At 43.6% G+C, this 14,855-nt stretch overlaps 1 protein-coding gene across 6 annotated transcripts in view; it reads left to right on the forward strand.

Moving 5' to 3' along the window:
- C8H1orf21 (chromosome 8 C1orf21 homolog) overlaps positions 1-14,855 on the forward strand; it is a 195,609-nt gene that overhangs the window by 54,235 nt on the left and 126,519 nt on the right. For 2 of the 6 annotated variants that reach the window (XM_073356659.1, XM_073356660.2), the window contains exon 2: positions 855-890. The exons of 3 other annotated variants lie outside the window; for them this stretch is intronic. The gene's annotated coding sequence lies outside the window, so the exon portion shown is untranslated. Of the gene's footprint in view, positions 1-854; positions 891-14,251; positions 14,397-14,855 lie in introns of all 6 variants that reach the window. One more of the 6 variants, XM_073356657.1, reaches the window with a different exon arrangement.

The following is a 14,855-nucleotide window of genomic DNA, read 5'->3' on the forward strand; positions in this document are numbered from 1 at the left end:
AGTGAACAGCACTGGTTAATAATTTGCCATTCTGAAAGTTGCAGAAGAGTAATTAACAGATTCATTAGAATGCCCACACTCACCCTCTCAGAGGAGAACTTAAATTACCTGAGCTTTTGCACTCACAACATGAGCTATCTCCATGACATCTGGTAGCATATGTACTTAACTAATGAGTTGCCCAAAGGGAGAATTGTGCCAGTTTAACAAAAGAAGTGATTTTAAAATATTTGTGTTTAAACTGGTACAAAAGGCTCTGTGGACCTTCATATATTGGTTTAAGAGTAACTTTCATTGTAGGTTAAGTTGAGCGGGATCAGGTTTGAGCTAAATCAGCATAAGCCACTTCAAAACTGAAAATAAGTTTCCGCACAGGGGTTTGCCCTGATTTAACTAAACCTGTGCAGGTTTGTGAGTAGACAAGACCTAAACAGTGATTTAAAGTGAACTAGTGCTTTGTCAAAGAGACATTGTGAGGTTGTTTAGACTCCAAAATTAAAAAGGTTTCTAAAAATATTTTCACCAAACTTTCTGAATAGAAATTTTCCCACATTTTTTTCTAAAGTCAATGAAAATATATTTCTGGGTTTGAATACATCCCTGCAGTATTATGAGTCAAAGCACAACATTGCTGTGTTAGTGTGTGAGAAGCTGAAAATGAAATTGACTCTATTGTGAACCTGCAGGTTCCTTCTGGAGAGGGAAATTAGACTGAAATGTATAGAATATTATTCTGTTCAGGTCTACATAGGTTTTTGAACTGTGCTTATCACTGTAGTGTATAAGCGCCTTGCAGTAGTGCAACATGATTACACATCTGTTATGTATTGTTTGTTTTCTCATCCTCTACCAAGATGGTGAACTGTGTGCTGTGGAGTTTTCTTGTTCTGGTAAGTGTCTTTTTTTTTTTTTTTAATATGTATATTCTCTCTCACACACACTCTCACTCTCGCGCACACACAAACAAGTGTTGCGTGCTCTCTCACACACACACACAAAAATGCGTTGCGTGCTCTCACTCTCATTGCTATGTCTTTATATTCGAAATGGCAAGATCAAAAAAATGCCTTGCACTTGGAGTACAAAGTGGTGAGGTTAGTGAGGGTCTTAGTACCTGGGGAAGTTCATTCCACAGTCTAGGACCAGTCCAGTAGAAGGTTCTGTCTCCCACACGGACAAGCTTTACTCTTAGGTTGAGAGTTCTGCTGTGCCAGAGAAGCATAGTTGTCAGCTATGCTCTTTGTCCTGGAGCTTTAGATGATCTTTTAGATATTCTGGGCCCAGCTCGTAGAGTGAAGACAAGGACTTGAGACCTCAAACTTGATTCAGAATTCTGCAGGGAGCCCATGTAGAGAGCAGAGGACAGGTCTGATATGTTCGCAGTAGCCTGTGTTGCGGAAGAGACATACTGCAGTGTTTGGAACTAGTTAAAGTTTCCCAAGTGCTGAAAGCTTCATGCCCAGGTACATTGCATTGCTGTAATCCAGCCAAGTGGTGACAAAGACATGAATAACCAAGGCAAGATGAAGTCCACCAGGATGGAACAGTGTCTCCTAGCCAACCGGATCTGGTAGAAAGCATTACTTGTGACTGTTGTGAAGCGAGAGCTCGGCACCAGTGAGGAATCCAAGAATACTTCTAAACTATGGACTGAACTGTGGCTGTAAACTCCTCAAAATACTTTCCTCTACCCACCAGCATCACCTCTGTTTTGCTCTGGTTCAGCTTCAGCCAGCTGTTCTTCATCTATAAGCTGATCTCATCTAAACAAAGGGCCATCTTTGTGGTAGTGGGGAAGGATAGGTAGAACTTTGTATCATCTGCATATTGCTGGCACGTGAATCCATGTCATCTGGCCATTTCACCTTGTGGTTGCATGTAGATGTTGAAAAGGACCAGAGTGAAAATTGACCCTGGTCAATTGGTCAAGTGGTTGCATGTATATCAGGGGTGGCCAACCTGAGCCTGAGAAGGAGCCAGAATTTACCAACGTACATTGCCAAAGAGCCACAGTAATACGTCAGCAGCCCCCATCAGCTGCCTGCTCCCAGCATGTTCCACCCACTGGCAGCCATACCGATCAGTGCTTCCCCCTCCCTCCCCGCACCTCCTGATCAGCTGTTTCGTGGCATGCAGGAGGCTCTGGGGGCAGAGGGGGAGCGAGGGCATGGCAAGCTGAAGGGAGGGGGTTGGGGTGGGGGCAGGGCCTGTGGCAGAGCTAGGGGTTGAGCAGTGCGTACCCCTCAGCACATTGGAAAGTTGGCGCCTGTAGCACCAGCCCTGGAGTCGGTGCCTATTCAAGGAGCCGCGTCTTAACTTCTGAAGAGCCACATGTGGCTCTGGAGCCACAGGTTAGCCACCCCTGATGTAGATGTTGAAAAGGACCCTGGTGAAAATTGAACCCCACAAATGAGGGGGCTAGTGGTAGAGATGCAGTTTCCAGCAGTACTCTTTGCGTGCATCCCTCCAGGAAGGACTCAACCATGTTGGTGCATTAACCTGGACTCCTGCCACCCCTCTCAGGTGAGGCAGCAGTATCTCATGGTCAGCAGTGTTGAATGCTGTGGAGACGTTCAGGAGGATGAGAATAGATGTCTGTCCTCTATCCATTGACAGTAGATCATCCATCAGTGCCACTGAAGTGGTTTCCATTCCGTGTCCTGAGTCTAGATTGAGGCAAATCTAGAATTTTAGCTTCTGTTATAAGAGCTTATAGGTTGGCCTTTTGCTAGCTTCTCTATGAGCTTGCTCAGGAGTGGGAGGTTTGTCACTGGTGGTAGTTGGCTTGGACTGAAGTATCCAGGGTTGGTTTTGTCAGGGTTTGTCAGACTATTGCACGTTTGAAGGAGGAAAGGGAGATTCTTTCTCTGAATGACATATTGGCTATTTCAGTCAGGAGTGGTGCCAGCTGTTCATAACTCTCTTTCACACTCCAGGAAGAGCATGGGTCAGATTCACAAGTCTTGGCTCAAAACTCCTTTAGAATGCGTGATGAGTGAGTGTACTGACTGCAGGCAGGCTGTTGCTTGATTGATATAGGCAGAGTGGATCCATGCCGTTTGAGAAGCATTCCCAAATGTGAATGATTGTTCCAACTAAGTAGGATGATAGCTCTTCACAGAGGTTGGTGATATAGGCATTCAGGATGAATGAAGTGGGCAGCCACCCGGGATAACTGCTCATAGAGGTATTTGGCAACCTCAGTAGAGGTGGACAGGAAGGCCCTCTTGGCCTGTAATACAGACTCAGCATAGGCTTTGAGGAATTTATTTTATCCTGTCTGAATCAGCCATTGTTTTCCACTATCAGTGTTCAAGTTTCCATTCCTCTCTATTAATCCAACCTAGGGTATCAGAAAACCGAGGAGATCTGTGTTGGCAGTGGGGAGGAAGGGGCCATTTGGGGGCCAGTGTGTCAATGGGCAAGGCTGGTGTAGAATAATGATGATTCACCAGGTCCTCAACTCCTCATCCTGTGGGTGGATTGCTGTTGTCAGTCATTTAGCAGACTTTGGAACTTGTTGGAGTCCTCGAGGGAGCTGTAGCAAGAGCAGATCTCCTCACAAACTAGGACGAGCCAACATACAATTTTCTGAGTGTCAGCCAGATCCTGTCTCTATAGTCTTAATTTTGTCAGTCCAGAGAGAAGGGTTTTCCGGGTCCCCAGATATTGCACCAAGAAGAGAGCCCCATTAAATTGCTGTCTGCTTGTACCCAGTAGAGCAGCATCGGGGGGGAATATGGCAGGAAAGTGTTGCCTCGCTGAGACATTTACAGCAGGTCGCCTGGTATCCTGCCCCCACTCATCTCTCCTGACTGCTTATGCACGGCTGAATTGTTTTGTTTTAGTTTTAACATTAAGGAGAGCATTATAGCAGTTCTTAGTGTAGCTCTTATTATCACAGGTGCATAGGAGGCAGCCTTGGGGCGACTTGCAACTCAATATTGCTGCTCAGCATTGCTGTAGAGAGGTTCAACGCTCCATTTCTATTTGCAGCTGCCACCCCATTCCCATGTTCTGACTGGTTGGTATCTTACATTGTATTGTGACACTCATTAGGGAGCATGAAGCTGTTCCCAGGTGAGTCCTGAAAACAGTTTAACTAAAGAACAGATATACAGGGGCTTGGGTTGCAAAGCCAATGAGAGGGACTGAAGGCCATTCCCAAGACAAGGTGGAATGATGCTGAACAAAGGATGGTGGTGGGGATTCTGTGGGGAGGTTACTTAGTTTTTGTTCTGTTTCTGTAGTCGCTGGGTAAATTGAATATTGGGGTAGCTGGCAAGTCTGTTTCAGTATTCACTTACTTTGAAAGATTTTTGGGGCACCCAAAGGGCTACATGGGGGTGGGGAGGTGGTGCTGTTTTGTTGTAGAGTAGTAAAAGTCCAAATGGGTAATTGGGGCCAGAGGAAGAAGAGAAACCTGATCCTGGAAATCTGTAATAAAAATAATTCTATTTAGAAACTGTTAAATTTACATTTGAATGCCATTATTTGTCTTTTAAAAAGTCCATAGGAACTATTTTACATGGCACAACGGTGTTTGGAAACTATTTTAAACTTGCTATAATTTGGTAATGAAAAGGCTCATATTGTGATCACAATGAGATCTTTCAGATGGTGCTGCAGTGTTGATTAATACACACCTTGGGTGCCTTGGAGGCACTCTACTAGAGCCCATGCATCACTACGAACCTGAGGTATTCATTAATCAGTGCTACTGCCCAGCCTGCCATGTCTCAGTGATTGATTAACATATGGGGTATGTTCAGACTGTTGTGGTTAGGAGACATTTAATTTTTCATGGCACCTGAAATCATAGATCAGCTGGTATATATGAGCTATGCAAGTCTGTCTGGCAATTTTTATTTCATTTTATTGATTTGATTTGTTCTGTACACATAGTATCATTGCCAGCAGATCAAGGGTCGTGATCGTTCCCCTCTATTCCCCTCTATGAGGTGAGGCCTCATCTGGAGTACTGTGTCCAGTTTTGGGCCCCACACTACAAGAAGGATGTGGAAAAATTGGAAGGAGTCCAGCGGAGGGCAACAAAAATAATTAGGGGACTGGAACACATGAGTTATGAGGAGAGGCTGTGGGAACTGGGATTGTTTAGTCTACGGAAGAGAAGAATGAGGGGGGATTTGATAGCTGCTTTCAACTACCTGAAAGGGGGTTCCAAAGAGGATGGCTCTAGACTGTTCTCAGTGGTAGCAGATGACAGAACAAGGAGTAATGGTCTCAAGTTGCAGTGGGGGAGATTTAGGTTGGATATTAGGAAAAACTTTTTCACTAGGAGGGTGGTGAAACACTGGAATGCGTTACCTAGGGAGGTGGTGGAATCTCCTTCCTTAGAAGTTTTTAAGGTCAGGCTTGACAAAGCCCTGGCCTGGATGATTTAATTGGGGATCGGTCCTGCTTTGAGCAGGGGGTTGGACTAGATGACCTCCTGAGGTCCCTTCCAACCCTGATATTCTATGATTCTATCTAGATGAATGACATAGATTAAATGCAAACAGTTGTTAAATGGAACGATCTGCAATAGGTGCATAAACAACCTTCTTCCTTATACTGCCTGCATCTAACCCTAAGGAGCCCTCTTATGGTCTGTAGTTAAGAAATGGCTGGCCAAAAATATTTCTTGCATTGCTCTTTGATGGTCAATAAAGTCAAACTCTGTCTGTCATCCAGAAGGAAGGTGCCGCCATGGCAAAAAACTCTCCATAGAGCGTGCCCTGCATCTGAGTGCACATCTAAGAACTGTTAGAAAAAGCAATTCATATGGTGATCTCAGCCATCATTGTGGTACATGGAAAAGAGGGTGACCAACTGCATTTCAAGGAAATAAAAAAAACTGTATGGGGGGCAAAATACAGTATAACGATTATTTAAAAAGAACAGACCCCGGTGTCACCGTGTAAAATTGTACCACGTGTATTGGTGTATATGGTGCTTTGCATGATTACTGATGAAATGTATGGAAAAGTGTGCTCTGTTTTGATTTGACAGGGACATGTGATGGTTGGTTTGTCACCCTAATGAAGAGAGAAACAATCCCTCAAGAAATTAGGTCCAAGGCAAAGCAGGGCTTCAGAGGTTAGAACCAACACCTTGAATTGAGTCTGGAAGCAGATGAAAATCTAGCGTGCAGTTTGTAGAGCACAGTTATAATGGAGCCAGATGAGAGAGAAGAGTTGTTCTGTCGCAACCTTGATGTTAATCTTCCCCCCAAATTTGTTTCTATAGTTAATGGACTACTCTTGGTGACGCTGTTGAGGTTACCGCACAGTTCAGTCTTGTTTTAGGGTTAAGCCAACTGAATGACAGACAATGTGATTGGGCATAACACTATTTCTTTTCCTGAATACCCTAATCATTTAGTCTCAAAATAATAATCCACATTATGACTTCACTAAAAAAATCTGAAAGGCTCTGTTTAAGCATTGAGCTGAATTTACACCTTTTTTTCCCTGCTATAGGGTGGAAAGGTTTCTTGTAACTTTGAAATAATGTGAGGAGACACTACATAATGTTTACACAGATAAGCTAAGTACCAGGTAGCAGAGTGATAGCTTAGGAAAATAAGTTCCTCTGAAATGTTGATTTGCATAAAGATGAGTGACCTTCAGAAACATGCCTTAGAAAAAAGTTATCAGCTATAAATGGCTCATGCCCCCTATCTGCTATTAGTATTAGCAAGAGCTTTTTGTGTAACATAATATGTGTGTGTTTTGCTATATCTTGCTGGCCTAAGCAGGTTACACAAGCTAGTAGCTACTGTAGATACTGCATAATGACAGGTTTCAGAGTAACAGCCGTGTTAGTCTGTATTCGCAAAAAGAAAAGGAGTACTTGTGGCACCTTAGAGACTAACCAATTTATTAGAGCATAAGCTTTCGTGAGCTACAGCTCACTTCATCAGATGCATATCGTGGAAACTGCAGCAGACTTTATATATACACAGAGAATATGAACCAATACCTAGCTAGGACAGTGGGGTGGGAGGAGGTATTGGTTCATATTCTCTGTGTATATATAAAGTCTGCTGCAGTTTCCACGATATGCATCTGATGAAGTGAGCTGTAGCTCACGAAAGCTTATGCTCTAATAAATTGGTTAGTCTCTAAGGTGCCACAAGTACTCCTTTTCTTTTTGTAGATACTGCGTGCTTCCAAAAATCCTTTGAAGTCAAGTAACAAAACAAGAATCTTTCTTTCATGAAACTGTTCTGTGGTGGGGTAGAAGGTGTCTTGGTGTAACCTACTACCTCTGACACAGAAGTTCTCAAATGTTTTTTTCATAGCAGGTGGAGATGTCCCCAAGAGTTTCATGATTCCATAACATCCTGTGATAGCTACAGCAATTGCTTATGTGGACAAGAACTGATAGGAAGGTATTTAATGTACTTTAGCTTCTTTTCATGCAATTTAGATTGACAAAGGTGCCAAATACCCTGATTGAAAGAGAAAAAAAAAGATAGGATAAATGTCCAATCCTTTTGAAAGTCTGGAAGTATAAACACCTCTTACATGATACAGATATACCATACCAAATGCAATAATTGTAAGGAGGAATGGGAAGTACAGATGAAATATACTGTTGTCATATTCTGGTTTCTCTCTGGGTACTGCCAAAGCATCATATTTCCAGTTTGCATAGACCAAACTAAATTTACTGTGTTATCACCAATTCATCATCCTGTAAGATCTTCACCACCTTCCAATTCCTTGATGTATTAATTTTCTGGGAATTAAAAAAAAAAACAAAAACTTTCAAGAGAGAATGTGTTGTAAAAGCCATGTCACTTTAAAAAAAAATCTGCTCTGACTTTAGGTAAGCGATTGACTGACTTTCTTGTTGATGATGATCAATTATTTTGTAACATCTCAACACCACCCAGCATTTGGGATATTGTATAAATAGATAAAATAAAACAATAGTAGCTTTTTTTATTCAGTGGTTTTTTTGCAAACTGCCACAGTCATTGGTTTTATAATCTATTTTTCGTGCTCATGAATTTTGAGTTTTTTTGCTTGTGAGTTTTCATTTTCAAATAGTGGGATTATCGTGACATAAGTAGAGGAAGATACTCCTTTCAGTCATATCTCATCATGGACATAATGAAATCTTTATGGAGGGACTCATTAGTACATATGGCATTTAGTGGACTAAATAAGGAAAAAATGTTCCCTTGACATAACATCATAGTTGCAGCCAACATACTTTATATTCAGAAATGATTATTTGCAGCTTAATGGATCAAAAATATGTACTGAGGAAATGTTTATTGTGAAACAAGGATATGAGACGAAACAATGGGACAAATCATTTTGCTCATAAAGACAGTATGATGGGCCTCCATGGCGCAATGGTACCAACTGCATCAAGTAATATAACAAACAACACAGAGGTACTAATTAGAGGCACTAAATCAAGCCAGTTCACTCCCAGCTAGCAAAATCTAGCCAACCTGCTTGTGTATTTTGTTTCTTTTTTCTCCTTAACTTTAAGATCACAATGTTCTTGAGATGTGTTTTGCACTGAGCATAGTTTCGCTGATGGGGTAAATGCAAAGTGTCTTTCCAACAATCTCCCACCATACTGGGGATGATTTTTAATACAATTTTAGCAAAATCCTATTAAACTGTGCTGTACCTCTCCCTGTATTTTCCTTTCACGTTATTGCTGATAGTATTTGTATAGTAAAGTTTTCTCCTTGTATAATTGGCTAGATCATCCTTCAGGATTCATCTAGCAGGGCTCAATATGGTGTTTGCAATAGGGTAGTGAAATGTGGCAATAAACATGGGAACATAGCATCATGGAAACAACCAGATTTCATAGAGGAAGAAGATGCTGCATTTCGTGGCTATTAACATAAACGAGTCAAGGTGAGCGTATCATGATTCTGCATTCAAAGGAAAGGAACACCATTATTCACTTTGACTAGTCTTTGTCCCCTTGTGTTGCTGCTTATGTCATAGAATGGATTTTCTTTAAATATATTGCACAGAATACTTGTTTAATGGTTTATTTTAAGAGACTAATTTAAATGCACAACAGATCATAGTGTGTTTTTAAGACACGATGTAGGAAATGGAATAAAGGCCTGCCATCTACGTGATTACATTGTAACATTTTTTCCTGCTTATTTATGTTGCCTGCTAACAGTGTGAGTTTGACTGTTTGCAAAGGGAAGCAGGGAATAAAGTCCAGGTGTTACCCGCCCACCCTAGGGACACCCATCTGTACCCAGTTCCTAGCGCTCAAGGCATAACCCAATTAATTTAGGCACTCTTACCCCATTCCTAGGGCTCAGGGCATAACCTCACACTCTAGGGCACCCACCTTTACCCTGTTCCTCAGGCTCAAGGCATAACCCTGTGAATTTAGGCACCCGCCCTTACCCTTCTGTGAGCTTAAGGCGTAACCTTACACTCTTTGGGTTTGCAGGGTCTTTTACCAGTGAAAGAGCTTTACACAATAATATTCTTAACCTCTATTTATTAACAATCACCAAAATAGAATTGACATGCTAAGCATACAATGCTCCCCACTCTCAATAAGGCAGACAAACTTTTCACTGCTGGCTAGTCAGGATCAGGTCATCCAGAGGCTCCAACTTCTGCACCATAACCAATCATTTTACTAAAGTATCCCAGCCAATGGGAGCTGTGAAGCCAGCGCTCTGGGTACGCCTCCACCTAGCAGCTGAGTGAGGGGGATGTTGCTGCTTCCAGGGAGCCCCCAGGTAAGCACGACCCAGAGCCTGCCTCACCCCATCCCATGCCCCAGCCCCTGCCTCCTCCCACACCCAGACTCTGCTGCAGGGGGGCACAGTGGTCCAATACTGTGACAAACTCACAGCCTTATTGATAAGTGATTCCTTGCCAGACAGAATGCAATCAAAGAAAGTTTTCTTTAAACATCTGAAGATCTGTTTCTTTATCTGGTGGCAGCGGGTACTATTAGCACAGGATCGCCTTCTTAACAAACTGATATTACATTGTTTTAATGTCATTTAGATGGAGAGTGAGGATGTGACTTTCTGTTTCTTGGCTCATGGCTGTTGCTCTCCTAATATGGCTGCAGAAAAAGGCCTCAGACTTTACACAGGTTTTTTTTTTTTTAAAGGCAACATAGGCCATTTGGTGCATTCCAAAGACAAAAATTATGGTTGTCTGCCTCCGACAGAACTTTTAGTCAATTAAAAAAATCTTTCCTGGCACAGACAGTCTAGGGCAATTTAGGAAGGGGGATAGACTTTGATCAAGGATAGGAAAATGGGGCAGATCCCTCATTGTGACTCCCAAGGTCCTTCCTTCATTCAGTGCAAACACAGATATATGTGTTGCTTTATAGTTCTAAAAATATTTTCTTCAAAATTAAAATCAAACTGGTCTGTGTATTGCAGTGAACAAATCTAATTAACAGCAGCAAATGCTTGGGTTTTTCACTGGCTGAACTGTTACAAGAAGCTAATGTGGTCTCTCGTTTTTAAACTTGTTTTTTTCTCCTTGTAAACTTGTTCAGCACTTACTGCTATGTGATCTCTAAAGCGTTGTGAAATTATCACCTGGTTTCCTGAGTGGTCAATATGGGAGGAAACTTAGTATGTTTGCAACCCCCATAAAATGTAGATCTGTCTATCTCAGTGCAGTAAACAAAGACTAAAACAAATACAGAAGCACTTGCAAATTCTTCTGTTAAGCATTTTCTATTCAGTTTTAGAGTTGCTCCATGAGACCCTAACCCTTATCTAAGTTATGGGAAACAAGATATACCTTGCAAAGTTTTCAACTTTTGGTACAGAATTATGGGAATCTAGTTTACTTGTGGGACTCACCATGGTATTTAAAAAAACTACTCTGCAAGAGAATTCATTGAGGTAGGATAGTGCCTTTTGCTCCCATGCTGCCCTAGTGTTTGCTCAGAAGCTCCAGCAGGAAAAGCAGAATGAAACTGATGATCATGTCAGTTTCATTCTGCTCCTTCCAGCATCTCTGGGATTAGTTGAGTGCTATCATAGGTACTGGTATTAGGAAGAGTCAAATAAATGGAGAGGGAAGGAGAAGAGAGACCGACAAAAGAAGGGGAGGAAAGTAGCAGAGACTAAATATGTTCTAAAATATGTACTACAGTAAAAGCTTTGTTTTTCGGCATGTTGGGGACATGGGGTGGGGGGGGGAATTCCAGTTAACTAAGTTATATTCACCAATGGAATACCAATTTTCAAAGAATTAGAATACAATAAAATGAATAAAGGATAAAATAGCATACAGGTACTCACAAATCCAGTAGCAGTACTGCACTGCAGAGTGGTTGGTTTCTTGAAGCACTTAGGTATATACAGGTGAAGTTTTTTATACAGTAGGTTATCTTATGACACTACATATCACTATGGACAGTGCCCGGCATACACCTAGATCATTAAAAATACACTTAACACTAAAACTATACTGAACATAATTTAATATTTTTTTGATTCAGAAGATACTTCAGGATCTTGCAGTGCCTCAGGGTCATCCTTATCAACATCAATTATCATTGTAGATGTAGAAGGTGTAGGAGATTGGGCTGAATCTGTAATGACCCTATGACTCATCCTAGAAGCTGCTTTTTTGAATAAATCCCTGAGATCAGCTTGCTTACTTGTCTTCTGCCTCTTTTGCATAAAAGTAGAGTGCAGATTGTGCAATTGCATAACCTCCTGGGCAGTATACTAGTCCCGGTTACTAGATTGAAGATTTGTATTGGGAGATATCAGAAATGTCAGTTAATAGAGCTTTCCAGTTGATAAAGTGCCAGATGATACAGCTTTTACTTTATTTCACTCCTTCCCTTTCCTGGGCCACCAGGAACTTGGAGTCTATGGTGATAAGCACTATAGAGAAACCAAAGAAAGATCACTAGAAAAGTCATTTAAGAACATTGTGAAAACAGTCTATCCTCCCCCCCACACCCTTACCCCCACCCCCCGGGAGGGAAGGAATGCCTTGCATTGCTCATCAATGATTCCCTTTGACCAACTGAAGGAGCAGCATTGTGGGCTACAAAGAGAAGTTTGTCCAGCCTTCCTTGACCAGAGGGAAGATCATTTTTATATGCAGGGCTTTTGAGAGGTACTAAAAGAGGAAATCAATTAGAGGAATCCCAGGACACAGACAGAAAAAGACTGAGAAGAAAGATTGCGTTGGGGGGCGAGAAAAGAGAGAAACGCAGGGCCATCCTTAGGCATATGCAGCTGCGTATGGCACCACATAATTTGGGGCACGAAATTTCATGGTGCCCTAAGTAGCCGCATGCTGCATATGCGGCACTGGCTCCAGCCCCCCCGCTCGGCCCCCGTCCCCATTCCACCCCTTCCCTCAAGTGACGCGGCCTGTGGGATTACCGGGGGTACTGGAGCGGGCAGAAGGGTTCGGGCCCGCCCCTGCACTCACCAGCAGCGGCGGCGGCTGGAAGCAGAGTGACCTGGCCCCAGCCAGCTCCGTTCCGCCCCGCCAGCTCCTAGCTGCGTTGCTCCGCTTCCCGCTGCTGCTGCTGGTGAGTGCGGGGGCAGGCCTGACCCCTTCCTCCAAGCCCCCTCCCCCAAGCAACGGGGCTGGGAGCTGGGGGAGCAGAGCGGGCTGGGGCTGGGTCACTTTGCTTCCCGCTGTCACCGGTGATAATGGAGGCAGTATCAAGAAAGCTTGATCATTGCAAGGTGTCATGTATCATGGATTATGTATGTTCTGCAAAATTAATGCTTGGAACAATGCTTGCTATCCTTGTGTTTTCCATACTGCCTCAGTGTCATAGTAGGTATCTGTTTCTCTGAGCCCTTTTACCACTTTGTAATCATGTTAACAGTCCAAGGTTACTAAGGATTTAGGAAATATTCAGTCCTAATAGCAAACTTTTCTTAGGGTACTTATTTATTAACTCACTTTATTGCTTACCAGAGCAGATGGACAGGCAGACCAATGATCATCTATTTGTATTTTTATTTATAGGTACCATTACATTTATTGTCCTTTCCTCTAATCTTAAAAAAAAAAAAATGCCGTGTTCTAGTTACTCTGTTTAACTATTGTGTGCTTTGGTTCACAGCCCTTCTCGTTGTTAAGGTTGGTGTATGCTACCTGAGTGTAAAAAGAATAAAACTCTGTTGTGGTTCTCTTCTCCCACGGAAACACTGTGGATATTTCCCGAGATTCTGGGGTTTTCATTGTTTCATCCTAGTCACCCTTGAGGTAGCGGGTTACGTTCACCAACATTCTGGTCATGGATGATAAGACCATTTTCCAGAACTCATGGGAGCTGGCCCTGGACCAGCCAGAGCTATTGTTGCTGATTGACACAGGATATTTTCGGGTGAAGAGCTTTGCCATTTTTCTTATTCCCATAACGTACCAATGCCCAGGGTTGTCAAAAATATTTCCCTGCCTGTGTGTGGGTTACCCCAACCCTGACTTTCATCAACAGTTCATCTAACTCAGACCCTTTAGGGAGTCCATCAGCCCTACTACTGGATCATTACTATTGCCAATTACACCAAACACCTACCTTCATGATTCCTTGATACAGGTCATGCCAGGAAGAAATAGTCAGAGGAAACATCAGTCGGTGCCTATAAAGATGAACCCTTGGTAGCTGCCACATGTCCTCTGCAGTCAGCCACATGGGCCCACGAGAAGCGCCACGACCGTAGCTTCCTACTGATAACATGTTATTTGTAGTCAATGAGCCCTTCACTATCCATGATCTTATTGCTGACGAGGCACTTCACCTGATCCGCCTTGCAGCAACTTGGCTGACTAACATCACAGGCCTGGTTCTCCACTTCTCTTTCCCCCCAGGATACTCTAGTAACCACAGGTCCAGAACTAGGGAATCCAGATTTGGAGGCAGGATAGCCATTCTGTTCTCTTACAGGGTCAACTATTGGAAATTCTCACCCTTTGACTCCGTCATAAGAGGGGGGAAAAGGACGTATCCTTTGAGTATGTATCAGTGTGGATCCCACAGTAGATGCATGGGCACTCGTGCGTGAGATTAGTCTTTTGAATAGCTGTGCATCCTCAAGGGACGCATGTGCCCTGTACTGCCTCATGCTTCTGTATGAGGGCATAAAGGATGGGATGGCTACAACTCTCCCTCAATTCCCTCTTATTGCCCATGGCAGTGACATGGGACCCAGTGAGTATCCAGCCCTCTAGCCTTTAGCTCTTGCTAAACTCTTCAGCACTCTTTCTGTTTGCCATAGGAAAATACAACTAACTCAACCCATCTGGACTGATTTCTGACAGTCAGAATGCCTGTACAGGGCAGCTCAACTATTCCTGCCTCATGACAGACTCTAAGACCAAGCCGTTAAAAGTCCTGTCAGCGGTGCTGCCCGGCTATGGCAGGTTAGTTCTATCTGTTCTGACACCACGCTGCGTCCCGGAAGCAGCCAACAGCAGGTCTGGTTCCTAGGCGGGGGGCCCATGGGGCTCTACGCGCTGCCCCCGCCCCGAGCACCGGCTCCGCACTCCCATTGGCCGGGAACCACACAGAGAGCTTGCTCTGCCGAGGCGCAGCACGGTCCACGTTGCCAGGACAGGCAGTAAACCTGCCTTAGCACCCGTGCTGCGCCACTGACCTGGAGCCACCTGAGGTAACCCTGCGCCCCAATCCCCTGCTCCAGCCCTGAGTGCCCCCCAAACCCAGAGCCCCTTCCTGCACCCCAAACCCATCATTCCCAGCCCCAACCCAGAGCCTGCACCCCCAGCCCAACCCCATGTCTTACCCCAGCCCTGAGTCACCCCAAACCTGGAGCCCCTTCCATCCCCCCCCCCCCCCAACTCATCCCCAGTTTCGTTGGGTGG

Source organism: Lepidochelys kempii, chromosome 8 (genome assembly GCF_965140285.1).
Source record: "Lepidochelys kempii isolate rLepKem1 chromosome 8, rLepKem1.hap1, whole genome shotgun sequence".
NCBI lineage: Eukaryota > Metazoa > Chordata > Testudines > Cheloniidae > Lepidochelys > Lepidochelys kempii.